Below are 18,004 nucleotides of genomic sequence, written 5' to 3'. Positions count from 1 at the left end.
CCGTCAGGTAACCCGGGTTCAGATTTGGCGGTCGGGGCGCCGAACTCCCGGTGTCGTCCTGGCCCATCGGTTGCTTTCCCGATTGCTGCTGGACCTCGGGGTTTGGCTCGTTGGATATGGCGGCATGGTGGGCCTCCTGCCCATCATGTTGATCCCCCTCGTTACCATGCCTCGACCGAGTAACCACCATGATCAAGTTTTTGTGATAGCACTAATCTAAATCCTCTCAATGAAAGCACCAAACTGTTGACGCAGTTTTTTGCCAATTGATAATTATACGAATAAGTAGGATGGATTAGTGCAAATTGGTAAATCGTAATATGAAAAGAATTGTAATCTAGACTTGGGAAACTAATAGCAATAGAAAGATGGTCACTCCTTTTTTAGGTGGTTCGAAGGTTAAAATCCCTCTAGTCCACCAGTCGATATTATTGATATCTCTTGACTATTTCTTACAAAGTGTTTCTTTACAAAATTATCCCAACCCCTTGCACTACCCAGGATCTTGGTATTTATAGGAAGATGATATCTGGGTTGGCAATGGGGTCATCCCGTGATCTCTTTATCCTTCACATCATCTCTGTGACACTGATAATTATTTTCCAAACCTTACAGTGAAGTGAGGTCTAATCAACAAGTAAGGATGGGTAATGGGCCGCATGGCCCAAATCAGATGCGAGATGTCCGAACACGCACGTTTATACTGCGCATCCAAGAAATTAGGAATAGAACAGACACGTGATGTCTGATATACGCACGTTTATATTGCGTGGTTGACTTTACAAGGATTCGAGTGTTAGATCTCTGCCGCATCACAAGCTTAATGCGGCGCCAGCTCGTGACACTCATATTGCTGACACGATGGCTCCAAGTAGCAGCTAAATCCCTAACCAGCTCGGGCTGGCTAGATAGAGGCCCGTAATAAACAGCTTCGGGTGGACGGTTGACATGTGGCAGATCAAATTACGCCTTTCTCTAGCTCGCCAAAGTGTGCAGGTATTTAGGGCATACAAGTATGTTTATTTCTCCTATCTACGGTCAATATCGGTCCAGTCTAATGTAACAAATACATCCGATCTTATCTACTTTGCTAATGTTCTGGAAAGAACATACCACTGCGATGTGTAAGTAGATCATATCGTAAATTGGCAAGTTAGTGCAAATCATGTGCACTGACTAATCTTAGGACTAACTTATTTTGAACATATAATCATATTTATATTCCACTTTGATTATGTCACTATAAATATGATTATCTATATGCTCGGGATTTGATAAAAGTTTATATTAAACAAATAATCATAAAAATAAAACATGTGAGCAAAGTGATTGACCAAGTAATAAATTTATTTCTATTCTTTTATTGATAATAAAATGAGATTACAAAGAAATTAGGTTTTAATTAGGGCATCAAACCCCAACATCTTCTACTATCTAGCAAGTTTTATCTACAGTCCCTTCATTGATTACCACAGTTGATAATGATGAACTTTGTCACCCTTATACAGCTGAAGAAGTATTCTCAACTTTGCAAACAATGAGTTCAAACAATAGTCTTGGGCTTGATGGGATGTCAGTCATGTTTTACACACAAATATTGGCATATTGTTGGTTCTTTAGTTACTAAGGTTGTGTTGGATGTGCTCAATCATGGTTAGGACCCTCAACTCATCAATAAGACATTACTTGCCTTAATTCTGAAAGTTAAGAAGCCTACACACATGACTCATTTTAGGCCAATCAGCTTGTGTAATGTTTTATATAAACTAGTGTCCAAGACAATTATCATGCAATTAAAGCCTTATTTATCGAAGGTCATTTTTGAATCACAGAGTGCTTTCCTCTCATAGAGGCTAATTACAGATAATTTCCTTATTGCTTTTGAGATGGTTCATTTGTTGAAACACAAGACAAGGGGTCGCAAGGACTATGCATCTTTCAAGTTGGACATAAGCAAGGCATTCAATAGAGTTGAATGCCACTTCATTAGGAGTATGATGCTTGCCATGGGCTTTCCTCCAACACTAGTGGATTTGATTATTCGTTGCATCTCCTCAATTACTTTTTCTTTACTGCTAAATGGTTCAGTTCATGGGAATATTGTTCCCCAACGTGGCTTAAGACAATGGGATCCACTGTCTCCATATTTGTTCCTAATATGTGTTGAAGGGTTTTCTTGCTGGCTCCATCATGAATAGCAATGGGGTTTCCTACAGGGGTTGCGCATATCTCGTAGTGCACCATCGGTTTCTCACTTATTTTTTTGCAGATGACAGTCTCTTGTTTTGTCGATCTACTCCACATTTAGCTTGTGATATTAAGCATTCTTTGGACTATTATAGTCGTGCTTCAGGGAAATTGGTGAATCATGATAAATCTATCTTGTCCTTTTCTCCCAATACTACAGATCTGGATAAGTTATACTTCCAACAAACCTTTGTCATGCCAGTCCAACCATGTCATGAGAAGTATCTTGGTTTACCATCTTTTGTTGGCAGGGATAAGAGAAGCTTGTTTGGTGGAATAAAGGATAGGATTTGGAAGTTACTGAGCTCTTGGCAGGAGAAACTTTTCTCCATAGGTGGGAAGGAGGTTCTCCTCAAGGATGTTGTGCAATCCATTCAAACCTATGTGATGAGTTGTTTTTGTTTGCCTATTTCTCTTTGCAATCAAATTGAGAAGCTCATGAACCATTTTTGGTGGGGTTCCAACTCAAAGGGCACTGCTATTCATTGGAAGACATGGGGATACTTATGTCATTCTAAAGGAGATGGTGGCTTGGGTTTTTAACACTTTATTGATTTCAATCAAGCACTTTTGGCCAAACAAGTTTGGCGATTGTTTGACTGTAATGCCCCAAATTTCCTAATAAGGTTTAGGACCTTGATTAGGAAGTCGGGAGGGCCATAATTGATTTATTATGATATTAAATGGTTATATGCATTTTTATGTGAATTATATTATAATATGATGATAAACACATGCATATGGGTGTATTTTTAATTATAAGGGCATTTTAGTAATTTGGCTTGTTGAGGGCGTAATTGTGTATTTTCGTGCATGTGGGTGAGTTATGATTGGTACCACATTATATGTGGATTTGTTCGAGCCTTTCAGCATGAGACGATCATGAAATGCAAGTGTTCGGTCTGGTCATAACGGGTTTAAGCTTGGGGTTCGGGGTGAGTCTTGGGGTGATTTTAATGATTAGAAGATTACCGGGAATTAAAGGGTAATGGGATATGATTTATTGGTATGCAAGAATATTGATAATATCGGGAATTGGAGGGTGTTAATTATGATTAACAAAATAGGTGCAAAAGGACAGTTTTGCCCTTGGTGGCTGTTAAGGTTTTATTTTAGACTTGAGGGCATTTAGGTCTTTTCACCCTTAAAGATTTATATCAGCCATTAAGGCTGTATAAGCTTACCAAAAACAGAGTGTTGGTTCCCTTTTCTCCCGATGGTTTTCTTTTCCATTTCCCCTTGAATTTTCAAGCTCTTTTTGAGGAACCAAACCAAGGAACCAGGCCGTGATAAGCTAGGGTTATGCTCCACCATTGAAGAGGGTATGTTGCTGAGATTGAGGTGAGTTTTTAGCCATTAGAACTCTTGTTTTTGCTTTGTTTTCTTAGTTAAATTTCAGCTTGTTTTTTAGTTGGAAAGTTGGGAATTGATTGGAGTTTTGGCTAGGGTTCTTGGGGTTGTGGTTCCTTGGACATGTGGAGATGGTATTTGGGTTCGTTTGGGACTTAATTTGATGTTTGGAAGCTTTTGGTTTGGGTTAGAAATGGTGGAATCGAAGGAAGAATTTTCTGGGCAGTGTCTGGCTGGAGGTAGCGCTATAGCGCCCAGTATGGGGAGCTACAGTGCTACCTGAAGGGGTGCTGGGGCGGTTTGGTTCTGTGAAGAGCGCTGGGGCGCTAGGAGGGTAGCGCTACAACGCTACCCTATTTCTTCAGAATCTCGCTTTGAGTGTTTATAAGGGTTTTTGGCATGGGGTTTCAATCCTTAAGTCCTGGGATCGAATCTACTCACCGTGTGGGTACATTTCGGCGTCCCGAGAGTGGGGTTTAGATCAAGACCCTATCTTTGTTGATTTTCATTAATCAGAGATTGTATTTGGTTATGACTAGGTGACTGCTAAGGGATTAAGGGATCAATCCTTCTCACGGGTCGTTCTTGTTCTAATTCTCGCTCGAACCAGAGGTAAGAAAACTGCACCCTGTGTATATGTGACATGCATGGTTATTCTTGATGCATATTGGATGTCTAAATGTGATGCACATAATGCACAAGAAACATGAGATTAGGGCATGGTATGAATGTTGATTATGAGATTGATCAGAGCTTGAGTCTCTGTAATTGTGCATGATTATAATTATGCTTCTGATTACTGAATGAGCATGCCAAATGCCTTATATCTGAATATTTGACATATGATGTATTTTTGTTTGTATTACCTAATTGAGGAAGCACTGGCTTATTAGTCAGGGATTGGTAATGGTGTCAGTATCAACTGTGAAGCTGTGACACATTAGTCAAGTTCGACAGTGGTACTGAGCATTGGTCACATTGGATTGACTCATAAGTCAAGTACGACCTTAGCATGTTAACGCAAGCTGATAAAAGATTAGATCTAATCCACATCTGCATTGAATGACTCAAATGAGCATTAATGCCGGACCGACCTCAAGTTCGATGAAAATTAAAAAATGCTTGTCTAGTCTAAGGGCTAGTTATTTAGAGCCAGAGCCAAAAAGGGTAAGGTGACCTACATGTCACATGGCTAGGAGGGATTGGGACCACCAGAGTGTGACTCATTAGTCACTAATACAGAGTGTGACTCATTAGTCACATATACAGGGTATGACTCATTAGTCATCCACACAGAGATTGACTCATTAGTCATCTATACAGAGTGTGACTCATTAGTCACCTATACCGAGTGAGACTCATTAGTATTCTATACAGAGTGTGACTCATTAGTCACCTATGCAGGGTGTGACTCATTAGTCACCTATGCAGGGTGTGACTCATTAGTCACCCACTTCGAGATTGACTTACTAGTCATCTATTTGAGAAGCAGGTCCCCAGAGATTGACTCATTAGTCATCTATTCAGACACAGAACCCCATAATAATTTGTTTGCACCTGCTTGCATGCATGATGAAGGCTATTATTGCTAGGCATGCACATTATGATTTGATGTCATGATATGACTGTTCATGAGCATATTGGGTTTTTCTTGCTGGGCTTCAGCTCACGGGTGCTATGTGGTGCAGGTAAAGGCAAAAGAAAGCTGGACCATCCTTGAGTTGGAGAGCTTAGGTGATGGTGTGTACATATGCGGCTGCACGACCACCATGGCCGAGGGTTGAAAGAGGAACTAGGGTTAAACCCTGTTTTGCCACTTAGATTGGCCTGTTGTAAATCTTTTCTTGTAATAGACCTTTAAATTATATTTTTGGGATCCCAATGTAAACAGTAAACGTTCTAATGAAACATTATATCTTAACCAAAAATTTTAATCCCTAAATTGCAAATCATACTTAATTAAACGATTTTGGCCAAACGACTCAGTTAGCGAGTTTAGCATTGTTTACAAGGCACACCGTAACGGTCCCTGGAGTTTAGGGCGTTACATTGACAATCCTTCATCTCTTCTCAGTCGTCTTCTATCGACTCGCTTTTTCCCTCATGGTACTTTTCTAGAAGCTCGGCAAGGCTCTAATTCTTCTATGACTTGGAGTAGTATTCTTTGGGGATGCTCTCTTTTGCTGCAAGGTCTACGATGGAAAGTTGGTAATGGTGAGCAAATATCATGTGCTATTGATCCTTGGCTACCTAGACACTAATTTTCATCCTCTTGCTTTTTTTGGTTCCAATTCTAGTATGAAGGTTGCAAAATTACTCACAAACTCAAGGCAATGGAATGTCACTTTTCTCCAATCTTTGTTCTTGCCTTTGGATGTGGATCACATTCTATAAATTCCTCTTAGCTTGTTCCCTTCACTAGACTCAATGCTTTGGCATCACACAACTATAGGTGCTTATACTGTCAAGTTAGGATATCGTATGTGTTGACGCTGTTTTTCGTCAACTTAAATTAGAAGAGCACTAAACAACTATTTAAGAAATAACGAAAGAATAGTAGAGTTTTTACGTGGTTCAACAGTTAAAGTCTGCCTAGTCCACGAGTCAATATTATTGATTCGTGATAATCTCTCAAAGCTTTCCCCAATATTGTGTATATCCCCAAATGAAATTCCCCAAGCTATTTATAAACCTGGTTGACAGAATATCTTCCCCTTATTTCAGGAAGTTACAATTAAAATTTAAAATAAATACAAATAAATGCATTAATTACATAATATCCCATGATAATTGGGATTTAATATCAGATAATAACAAATCCCTAAGGAATAAGGATCTCCTAACAGTTGTCATGTGAAAAACACGTTGCTGACCTCGAATGCAAGGTTTACATGCTTTCGAGATCGACCAACACTTCGATCTCGTTATTCTAGTCAGCCTCCTCTTTAGCCAATGAATTCATCGAGCTCAATCTTCAAAGACCAACATCTTGGAGCTTACAACTAAAGCTCGAATAACACCCGAATGAGAAGATTCACCCTTTTGAGCTTGATGATTAAGCTTGAGCCTTTTGAACTTGTGTTCGATCGCCAATAAGAAAAAATCAAGAATCATGAAAATTTATACAAGTTTCCAGCCACTGATTGTTATTTTCAGGCTTACACTTTACGAGCCTACATTTCGAGGCTCATTTATGACTGTGTTAAAATTTGGGTGTAACATTTTGCCCCCTAAAAAGTGTTGGTTTGAATCCTATGAGAAGGAAACTTTTGAACTCCACTTTCGAGAATTGTGTCACCTCGCACACTCAAGTGTGGACATACGTCACTTGGGGATTGAATACTCAAATTACTCAAGTACTCTTTTTCTGCGCACGTTCGTTCCAATTCTTTTTGCCGCCATATCTCTGGAATCAAACATGATCCCTTGGATCTTTTTCTAATTCAAACCAATGGTCTAGATTAATTCAACCTTTGGTTTGACAACTAAGATATATATATATACCCCTTCTCCATCTTTCCCAATCTCACTCTTTTCTTTCAAAACAAACACGAACCAAAGATAAAAAGCAAGAAAGAACCAGAGCTTTCTTTGCATGTTTTCTAAACCAAAGAAGCAGAACCATTCCATTACATTCGGCTACGTGAAATCATTCCTTCTTCCACTACTCCAGTCATCAATCTTTTCATATCCACAATCTGATTTGTGTAAGTTTTCTGATCTTCCTCTGGTATACATAGACATATATATTTATCGTGTTTCATCTATTTTTTAGAATAGTTTTCTGGTTTTTACCAGATTTCTAAGGCTTGTATTTGTATTAAGAATTTTTTTATTTGGGTAGATTTGTATCACGATTTAGACCACAAAATTTTTGGGTAGAAACATGTAAAAATGAAGTTTTTCTAGATATGGGGTATTTTCAGTCGAAGGTTTCGTGTGGCTTAAGAAATAGGGTTTTGGATTAGGGTTTTAGTGCACGAATCACGAAAATATAGCCTTTTCGGGTAACTACCAACTTTTTCCCTGGAAATTTGGGATTCTCTTGTTTTAAATTGATAGTATTCATCCCACTTTGTCGTGGGTGCACTCTTGATGCTCGAACTTCACAATAGTTCGGGACAAACATCCGAGTCAATCTCGCCCTTTTGAGCCTTCAGTCCCTATTGAGGCAATTTCATTATCTCGAGCTTTCAAGATTGAGTTATCAAGATTTTAATCCCCTCTTATTATTATCTATATGATGGGCCCTCACCTTTTTCTTCCTTGTTAGATGTCGTAGTACTCTGAGAATCGGTGGGGGCATGAGTTTGCTATCCCTTACCACCCATTAACTCCTAGTCCTAAATCGCCTTTCACTCGAAACCAGCGATTGATCCGTGAGCACAAAGAGCAGTGTGAACAAGAAGACATACGAGACCGTTCTCGAGGTCAGATCGACTAGGTCGGAGAGGGAAAAAGGAAAAGACTCTGAGTGGCAGCTAATTCTAATCCAGACCCCGAGATCAAGCCTATTCCCTTAGATCCCAAACTTAAAGTCACTGTCTCCTTTCCACCTGGTGCACTTTCATTCACCCTAATGGAAGATTCTTCAACACATCCAACCACCTCCCAAGCTATCTCAGTCCCTACCTCGAAGGAGGATTTTTTCGAGGTTGAGCATTACCGGAGCTCGATTACTTCCACAAGTCATATCTCCGAGCTACAAGCCTACCACGACCTCAAAATTTCTGTTACATTGATGTGCCGTCCTGCAACCTCCAACAAAAGGATTTTCCATGCCTAGGGAGATGCCAATCCCGATTGTAAAGTCAAGATCGTTTCCTGGAGTAGAGAAAATATGAGGATTGGGGCCCTGCTGCCGCTGAAGAGCTACTTCAAAAAAAAATTTGATTATGCTAGCCTCACCCCCTTCTAACTTCAGACCAATTATTTCAGAGTCTGGCCAGCCCTAAGGTCGTTGTACCACGAAATGAAGTGGGATGGGCCTTCAACACAAGAGATATTATATCTTTTTCGCCTTAAGAGCAACCCTTCTCGAGCTCACGGAAGATATGTGTAACGCCCTGGTTACTCCAAGACCGTTACTATGATCTTTAAACCGTGCTTAACTTGCTAAACAAGTCATTAGGTTATAAACATGCATCTAGGTGTCATTAATAGGCCAAGGTAAAAATTTTGGTCAAAAGGAATGGATATATTTATTTAAAACATTAAACTATACATGGGCCCATAAAAACGTTTACAAAGTTATTTACAATTCAAAATGGTCATTACAGTGTAAAAGTTACAATCCACCGACCTAAGCGACAAAATTAGGGTTAACCCCTAGTTCCCCTGAGAAACACCTTGGCCGTGGTGGTCAAGCGGCTGCATATGTACATATTGCCACCTAAGCTCTCCACTCAAGGTTGGGTGAGCTTTTCTTCCCCTTTACATGCTCCACATAGCACCTGTGAGCCAAGGCTCAGCAAGAAAACTTATTACTGCATGTATACAATATCAATAAATGATTATGATAACCATATTGGGGCTTGCAGCCCAATCAAATAAGTGAATATCAATAATGATTCTGGTAATCATGTTGGGGCTTGCAGCCCAATCAGATAAGTGAATATCAATAATGATTATGGTAATCATGTTGGGGCTTGCAGCCCAATTAGATAAGTGTACGCCCTAATTCTCCATGGGCTATTAGCGAGCTGAGGTATGGCATAATTATATCAGCCACATGGATGCCACGTACCCGGAGCTGCTGTTACCAGGTCCCACCTCTTTAGCTCGATATAACCAAAGGCTTACTAAGGTTACTAAGGGGTCGGGTCAGAAGTATAAACACCATAGGCTAAGAAGACATCCAGCTCGAGGCACGTGCTTGAGTTGGAAGCTGTGATCCTTTATAAAGTCAACCACGCAATGTAAACGTGCATATATCAGACATCACGTGTCTGATATATCCCTGACTTCTCGGACACGCATCATAAACGTGCGTGTTCAGGCACCCACGACTGGGTTGGGCCGTGCGGCCCATTATCCCTCTTACCTATTGATTAGACCACAATTCATTTGTCAGGTTTTAGGAATTAATCATGAATGTCACAGAAGAGACATGATGGGTGAGAAGGTCACGGGATGACCCCCCTTGCCAACCCCCAGGTGCCCTCTCCTATAAATATGGAGACCCTGGGAGTTGCAAAGGGTTGGATTCTATTGTGTAAAGAAATACCCTGTAAAGAATACCAGAAAACTAGCAATAATATTGGCTGGTGGAGTAGAAGGATTTTAACCTTTGAACCACCTAAAAAAGTATTAGCATCACCATTTTATTTCAAGATCATTCATCTGTTACAGTTCATTACTTAGCACTAATCCCATTCTCTTATTCTATTAATTACCTGTTGGCGAAGAATCGCATCAACAGTTTGGTGCTTTCATTGAGAGCTTGTTAGATTGGTGCTATGGCAAATACCCAATCATGGTGGTCACTTGCTCAAGACACGGTAACGAGGCGGACCAACATGATGGGCAGAAGGCCCATCATGCCGCTATCTCTGATGATCAGAACCCTGAAGTTCAACAGCGGCCGGGCAAGCAGCCAATAGGCCAAGATGACACTGGAAGTTCAGCACCCTGGCCACCTAATCCGAACCCAGATTTTTACACGGCGGTAGAAATGGAGAATGCTCAACTGAGGAGTTAGCTGGCGAAAGCTAACCAACAGATTAAGGAGGTGTTGGCCCAACTACCCCCTCTTACAACCGATGTTAACGTCAGAAAGAGACAAGGCGAGACTCATAAGTCCCGTCAGGGTAATCGGTCCAGACCTAGCCGGTCGGTCAGACCCCCGACATCAAACTCTACTCCCACATCGCACCACCGGGAGACCACTTTTGAAGAACTACCTAGGGCCGAGCAACAGTATAGCCGATCGGTCCAAACTTCAACTCCCAACTCACTACCACCCTCGAGTGTGCTCAGGAGGGCTCGAGGGAATTCTCGAAGGAGATCCGGGGAGGGCTCACAGCAACGGACCGTCCCGGCCAGCCGTCCTGCACCCTTCTCAGACAGCCGAGCACAGGACCCGGAGGTTGGCAGAGCCGAGCGGCCCCTACCTAACCTGATCTGCCCTGATGGGACCAAGATTGCATCCCCGGTCAGACATCCTCCTTCACCGATAAGATATCCGTCTCCTCCTCAGCTAGTCCGAGATATTCCAGCTTATGGGAGCAGTAGGAGAAACCCACCTTCCACAGGACCTTCCCATCGAAGCAGGGCACCCAGAGAAGTCCCGGATCCTCTCCCCCAGAGGCGGGCTCCAAGCTTCTCAAACGGGAGCTATTGGATCGGAAGCCGCCGAAGTGACCTTTCTGGCGGAGACCTGCGCCAACGCCTGCGCTCGGCGCAAAGTCCTCAAGCCACCCCGAGGGGCGACCTCCGAGATCGTCTGAAATCTCAAAGGGGAGACCCAGTAGGAAACTGCAGCCATGCTCTCCCAAGGGAAGACCTGTCCAAGGTACGCGATAGCGGGAATGTCCCATATAACCTATCTCAAGATAGGAGGGACAATAACCCGCCAAACGTGTACGATGGATCCGGAGCTGTTGAACAGCCCCGGAATAACCAAGGAAATCAGGACAAAACCCTTGAGCGCCTGGCTCAGATGGAGGAGCTAATGAGGAAGCTCTTGTCAGAGAAAGAAAAAGACGAATATGATTCAGAGGATAAACTTGAGCTCTTCGCCCCCAGCATAGCAGCAACGGCATACCCACCCAATTTCCGTATGCCGCACCTCTCCAAATTCAACGGAGACGGAGATTCGTCAGATCACCTGGGTATGTTCAATACCCTGATGATGGCCCACAACATTGGCCCCGAGTTGAGGTGCTTAATATTTCCCTCCACATTGACTAGGTCGGCCAGACAGTGGTTCAAACAGAGTAAAAAACAGTCAATCAACTCATGGAAAACTTTCTCTACTGACTTCAAGAGAGCATTTCGAGCTTCCCAGGCTGCCCACGTCAAGGCCAACACCCTGGCAAACGTAAGGCAACAACCCAACGAGCCTCTGAAGGCTTACCTGAGCAGATTTGCGAACGTCGCTGCTCAGGTCAGAGACGCAGATGATAACTCTAAGCTCATGGTTTTGAGAACTGGAATCCTCGTCGGAGGGGGACTCTGGAATGAGATACAAAGGAAGGGAGTCAGCTTCGTAAACGAATTCCTAAATAAGGCAGATGGGTGGATCTACTTGGAGGAGGCACAAGCCTCAGCTGCAGAAACCAGCCAGGTCACTGAGCAGCCCGCTGGATTGGGAACAAAGGTCGTGACAGCGACCCAGAACGTTACACAAAATAACTAGTTTGGTGGAGGCAAGAGAAAGGGGAACAGCGAGGGCAACCAGCACGGTCCAAAGAAGAATAAGTCCGTAGAAAAATTTAAGCCGGTCTACGCGACTTATACGGAGCTCACCCACTCTAGGGAGAACATCTTCCTAGCAAACTCTGCTCGCCTCCCCTGGAAGAAGCCGGAGCCGTTAAAGCACCAGAAGGGAAAGCGAGACCCCTCCAAGTTTTTTCGGTTCCACAACGACGTTGGCCACAATACCGATGACTGTAGACACCTGAAGGATGAGATCGAGACTCTCATCTGAGCCGGCCCCTTGGCTCAGTACGCGCGGAACAGGGTTCCCGCAAGCCAACCAGCTCCGGAAGTCCCGGTCAATCAGTCCGGGTCTCGGATAGATCAGGACGTCCCTCCTCTAGTGATAGGAGGAGAGATATCCAAAATCTCTAGAGGTCCTCATTTGGCTGGCACGAGCAGAGGTGCCCAAAAGAGGTACATCAACGAACTTAAGGCTCATAATGGAGTGGAGGTCGTCCCCGAGCAGCATCTGCCAAAGAAGCAGTGATTGGAGAGGCAACCAATCATTTTTACTGAAGAAGATACCAGCCACGTTCAGTTCCCTCATAATGACCCTCTGGTCGTAGCAATACAACTCGCTAATCGGAGGGTTAGGAGAGTGCTGGTCGATAATGGGAGCTCGGTAAACCTTCTATTCCGGTCCACGCTGGAGAAGATGGGTTTGTCTATAGCCAAGCTGAAGGCAACCTCCATGATGCTTTTATGGTTTCTCTGGAGAAGGATCGGTGGCAATAGGGACGTCGAGCTGGTGATCACCTTAGGAGAAGGACCTCGGACGGTCTCAAAACTCCTCGAGTTCGTGGTCATCGACTGTCCTGCCGCGTACAATGCCATTCTGGGTCGACCTACACTTATAGCTTTTGAGGCCATTACCTCCATCCGCCACCTCGCGCTGAAATTCCCTTCTTCCACGGGGATATGCACGGTCCGTGGAAATCAAATTGCTGCCAGGGAATGCTACAACATTTCCACAAAGGGAAAATTAAAACACGGGCAGTTAACGATGACCGTGCAAGGTGGAGAGGAGGAATCTCAGGAACCTTTGCGTAATCCTGAGATTGAAAAACCTCGGAACTCCGAAGGGGAAAATATCGTCCTGAGTGATGATATTGACCCCAGGGTAGGCGAGGATAAGTCCGAGCTCCAAGCTATCGAAGAGCTCGAGGAGGTAAATATCGATCCACAAAATCCCTCACGAATGGTTAAGCTCGGGAAAAACCTCTGTGGCAAGAGGAAGGCGGAGCTGATCAAGTTCCTACAGGAGAACCTGGATGTGTTTGCATGGTCACATGAGGACATGGTGGGAATCAGTCCAAGCGTCATCATGCACACCCTCCATTTGGATAAGAGCGTGCCTGCGAAGTCCCAGAAACAGAGGCGCCTGGGAACAACTCGAGCTGAAGCCCTAGAAGAGGAAGTAGCCCGGCTCAAAAGGTGCGGCTTTATCCGCGAAGCTAAGTTCCCGGTCTGGGTCGCCAATCCTGTGTTGGTCCTGAAGCCCAATGGGAAATGGCGGACCTGCATCGACTTCTCCGATCTGAACAAAGCTTGCCCCAAAGACTATTTTCCCTTGCCAAGGATTGACCAATTGGTAGACGCCACGGCGGGGCACGAGCTCATGTCCTTTATGGATGCGTACTCAGGCTATAATCAGAACGCCATGAATCCGGCGGACTAGGAGCACACTAGCTTCATGACCCCAACTAACGTCTATTGTTACAAGGTCATGCCGTTCGGACTGAAGAACGCCGGTGCTACATACCGGAGATTGGTGAACAGGATGTTTGCCAACCAGATCGGGAAGAACATGGAACTGTACGTTGACGACATGCTGGTCAAGTCAAAAACTGCCGATAACCATGTTTCCGACCTGGAGGAATGCTTCAAGATACTAAGAGAATACGACATGAGGCTTAACCCGCAGAAGTGCACTTTCGGGGTCGCATCTGGAAAATTCCTGGGTTTCATTGTCAACACTAGAGGAATCGAGGCGAACCCTGATAAGATCAGGTTGTTGCTCGAGGTTCCCTCACCTCGGTCGCGAAAGGATGTTCAAGGCCTGACAGGAAGGGTGGCAGCCCTTAATCAGTTTATTTCTAAATCCACCGACAAGTGCCTGCCATTCTACAACCTGCTTCGGGGGAATAAGAAGTTCGAAAGGACAGAGGAGTGTGAACGTGCCTTCCTCGACTTGAAAGCGCATCTGGCCGAGCCGCCCGTATTATCCAAACCAACGGCAGGAGAGCCTCTTTTCCTTTACCTAGCTGTCACAGAAGATGCAGCTAGTGTCGTATTGGTCCGAGAAGAAGATCGGGTTCAAAAACCAGTCTATTACATCAGCAAGAGACTTCTTGGGGCTGAGTCCCGATACCCATTGATGGAGAAGATGGCATTCTGTCTTATCACGGCCTCCAAAAAGCTCAGGTCGTATTTCCAATCCCACTCAATACACGTCATGACCGATCAACCTTTAAGGCAGGTTTTGCAAAACCTGAAGCATCGGGACGCCTGTTGAAGTGGGCTATTGAGCTCAGCCAGTTCGAGATTTTGTACACTTCGCGAACTGCAATAAAAAGCCAGGCCCTGGCCGATTTTGTGGCAGAATGCACAGGATTCCAAGAAGATTCTGTGGAATATTCACCCTAGGTCACCTCGACCTAGGCATCATGGAAGATCTTCGTGGATGGCTCATCTAATGAGAACGGCTCCGGGGCTGGAATCATTTTGATATCCCCAGAAGGGCATAGATTCCACTGGGCGCTGAGATTCGGATTCAAGGCATCCAACAACGAGGCCGAATACGAAGCTTTGCTGGCCAGGCTAAGGGTGGCCCAGGAGCTGAAGATCAGCTCCGTTCAGTGCTTCAGCGATTCCCAGCTCATGGTAAACCAGGTGCTAGGTGAATATCAAGCACGGGGAACCAAGATGGCTGCTTACCTGGCCAAGGTAAAAGTCGAGCTGTCTGCATTCGAACGGGGCTCAATCGAGCAGATACCTCGGGAGCAGAACGCCAACGCAGACGCCCTCGCCAAGCTCGTTACCTCCGGGGAGACGGAGACTTTGGGATTAGTACTGGTAGAATTCTTGGAGAAACCAAGCATAGAAGAAGTCGAGGCGGAGGTCGAGATGATCGATGCCAGACCGACCTGGATGACCCCCATCCTCGAGTATCTCACCGAAGGAAAGTTACCCGAAGGGCGTAATGACACACGGCAAATACTTTACCAGGCTCCAAGGTATACAATGGTAGATGGGATGCTATAACGACGTTGGCACTCTCTACCCCTCCTACGATGTGTTCTGCCGAGCAAAGCAAAGACCATTTTGCAAGAAGTGCACGAGGGTTTTTGCGGGGACCACACTAGGGGGCAAAGCTTGGCCCTGAAAGTCTTGAGGCAAGGATATTACTGGCCCACTCTGTCAAAGGACTCAATCTCGTACGTCAAGAAATGTTACAAGTGCCAGCGATTCGCCACAGTTGCCCGAGCTCCCCCAGTCGAGCTGAAGATGATCTCGTCCCCGTGGCCATTCGCAGTCTGGGGAATCAACTTGGTTGGCGCCCTCCCCACTGGAAAGGGAGGGGTCCGTTACGCGGTGGTGTCTATCGACTACTTCACCAAGTGGGCTGAGGCAAAACCCTTGGCAACAATCACTTCCAAGAGAGTCCTCGACTTCGTGGTCAAAAGCATTATCTGACGGTTCGGGCTGCCAAGAAAATCGTATCCGACAATGGGACTCAGTTCGACAGCGACCTCTTCACCGAATTCTGTGAAAGGTACGACATTGTGAAAAGTTTCTCCTCTATGGCCTATCCCCAGGAAAATAGGCAAGTCGAGGCCGTCAATAAGATGCTAAAGGCGAGCCTTAAGAAGAGACTGGACGAAGCCAAGGGGGTCTGGCCAGAATAGCTCCCCCAGGTACTGTGGGCATACCGGACCTCGCATAGAACTCCTACGGGTCATACTCCTTTCTCCCTAGCTTTTGGGAGTGAGGCAGTCCTTCCTGTCGAGATAAAGATATCTTCGCATAGAGTCCAGGCGTATGACCAGGACTGCAATCACGAACTGCTTTGCGCGTCCCTCGACCTAATTGATGAAAGACGAGAAGATTCGCAGCTCCAGCTCGCGCATTACCAGCAAAAAATCACTCATTATTTCAACTCAAAGGTCAGAAAACGCGCCTTTAGCATTGGCGACCTGGTCCTCAGGAGAGTCTTCTTAGCCAGTAAGGACCCCAAAGACGGAGTATTGGGACCGAACTGGGAAGGGCCATATCAAATAACCGAGGTCATAAGGGAAGGAACCTGCAAGTTAGCTCAGCTTAACAAAGAAGCAGTCCCACAAACTTGGAACGCCATCCATTTAAAGAAATATTATCAGTAATACCCTTGTAAGGCTTACTCAGAAAGGCCATTTTTTGTTTATTAAGCAGTGAGAATTAAATATTTTTTCAATATTGTGTATATTTGCGAATGTAATCTCAAGTAACCACGAAAGACCCTTTCCTAATTACTTGGGGGGCATATGGTACCTGGATATAACCAGATCGCCCTAAAGACTTAGAAGTTGATTCAAATCGATTGATCGATGTTTTTCTTAAAAAGCACGAGATATTGGTAAAGGATTAACGTGAACTAAGTCGTATCCTGGATATAACCAGGTTGTCCTAAAACTTAGAAGTTAATTCAAATTGATTGATCGTTGTTTTTATTAAAAACACGAGATATTGATAAAAATTAACGCCAACTAAGTTTTCAAATTAACGTCCTGGATGTAACCAGGTCCTAAAACTTAGAAGTTAATTCAAATTGATTGATCATTTTTTTTCTTAAAAAGCACGAGATATTGATAAAAATTAACGCCAAATAAGTTTTCAAATTAACGTCCTGGATGTAACCAGGTCCTAAAAATTAGAAGTTAATTCAAATTGATTGATCAGTGTTTTTCTTAAAAAGCACAAGATATTAATCACGAATTAACGTGAACTAAGTTTTCAAATTAACGTCCTGGATGTAACCAGGTCCTAAAACTTAGAAGTTAATTCAAATTGATTAATCGTTGTTTTTCTTAAAAAGCACGAGATATTAATAAAAAATTAACGCGAACTAAGTTTTTAAAGTAGTGTCCAGGATGCAACCAGGACTTATCTTAGAAGTTGGCTCAAAATTGATTATGTTTTTTCCTAGAAAAGCATAAAATTTCAATCGCAGCACCAACAAAAACTAAGACTATTACCAAAATGCATAAAGGCAAAATGATGCGAATCAATTAAAAGCAAAAAGTTGGTAAAGCCAATTGTCTCGAGGTTAGAAAACCTCATAAAAAGTTACAAAAAAATATATATATGTATGTTGTTCGAAGGGTAGAAAGAAAAGAAGTCCTAGGCCCCACCAGGCTGCTCCGATGAGGTCACAACCTCGCCCTCCTGCTCGGCGGCTGCGGAGGTCTCCCCGGTCTCGGAGGGCACCTCTTACTGAAGGCGAGCTTTGAACTTCTCCAGGAAGCTGTCCCATGCATCCGCCCCCATAAAGGAGAAGTCACCATCTGGGTTATAGACCCAACTATGGTACAGCATAGCCTCCATGGAGGAGCTTGCAGCTGCCCTCTCCGTCGCCAAAGCGGCCTTGGCCTCCTCGGCCTTCGCGGTGTCCAGTGCGGCTCGAGTGGCCCTGGCCTCCTCGAGCTTAATCCTCGCGGCGGCTAGAGCAACCTTGGTAGCCTCGGCCTCCTGCAACTTAGGTCGAGATGCGTCTAGCTCGGCCTGCGCAGTCGCCAGGACATCCTGTTCTTGCTTTTGGGTAGTCTTAATGGAAGCCAAAGTTTTCTGGTGCTTGCCCCTCATATCCTCGAGCCGAGCCCTAGATCGAGACATGCTCCGATGGAGAGCCAAGGCACCCTGCAAGACAAAAAGATGATAAGGCAACTGCCTTAGAGAAAAAAAAAAACAAACATGTGATGCATAATGAGCATGGGATACAAATGGCAAG

Source organism: Humulus lupulus, chromosome 4, assembly GCF_963169125.1.
Source record: "Humulus lupulus chromosome 4, drHumLupu1.1, whole genome shotgun sequence".
NCBI classification, from domain to species: Eukaryota; Viridiplantae; Streptophyta; class Magnoliopsida; order Rosales; family Cannabaceae; genus Humulus; species Humulus lupulus.
The sequence above is the reverse complement of the archived record's forward strand: the minus strand, read 5'-3'. Positions refer to the sequence as shown.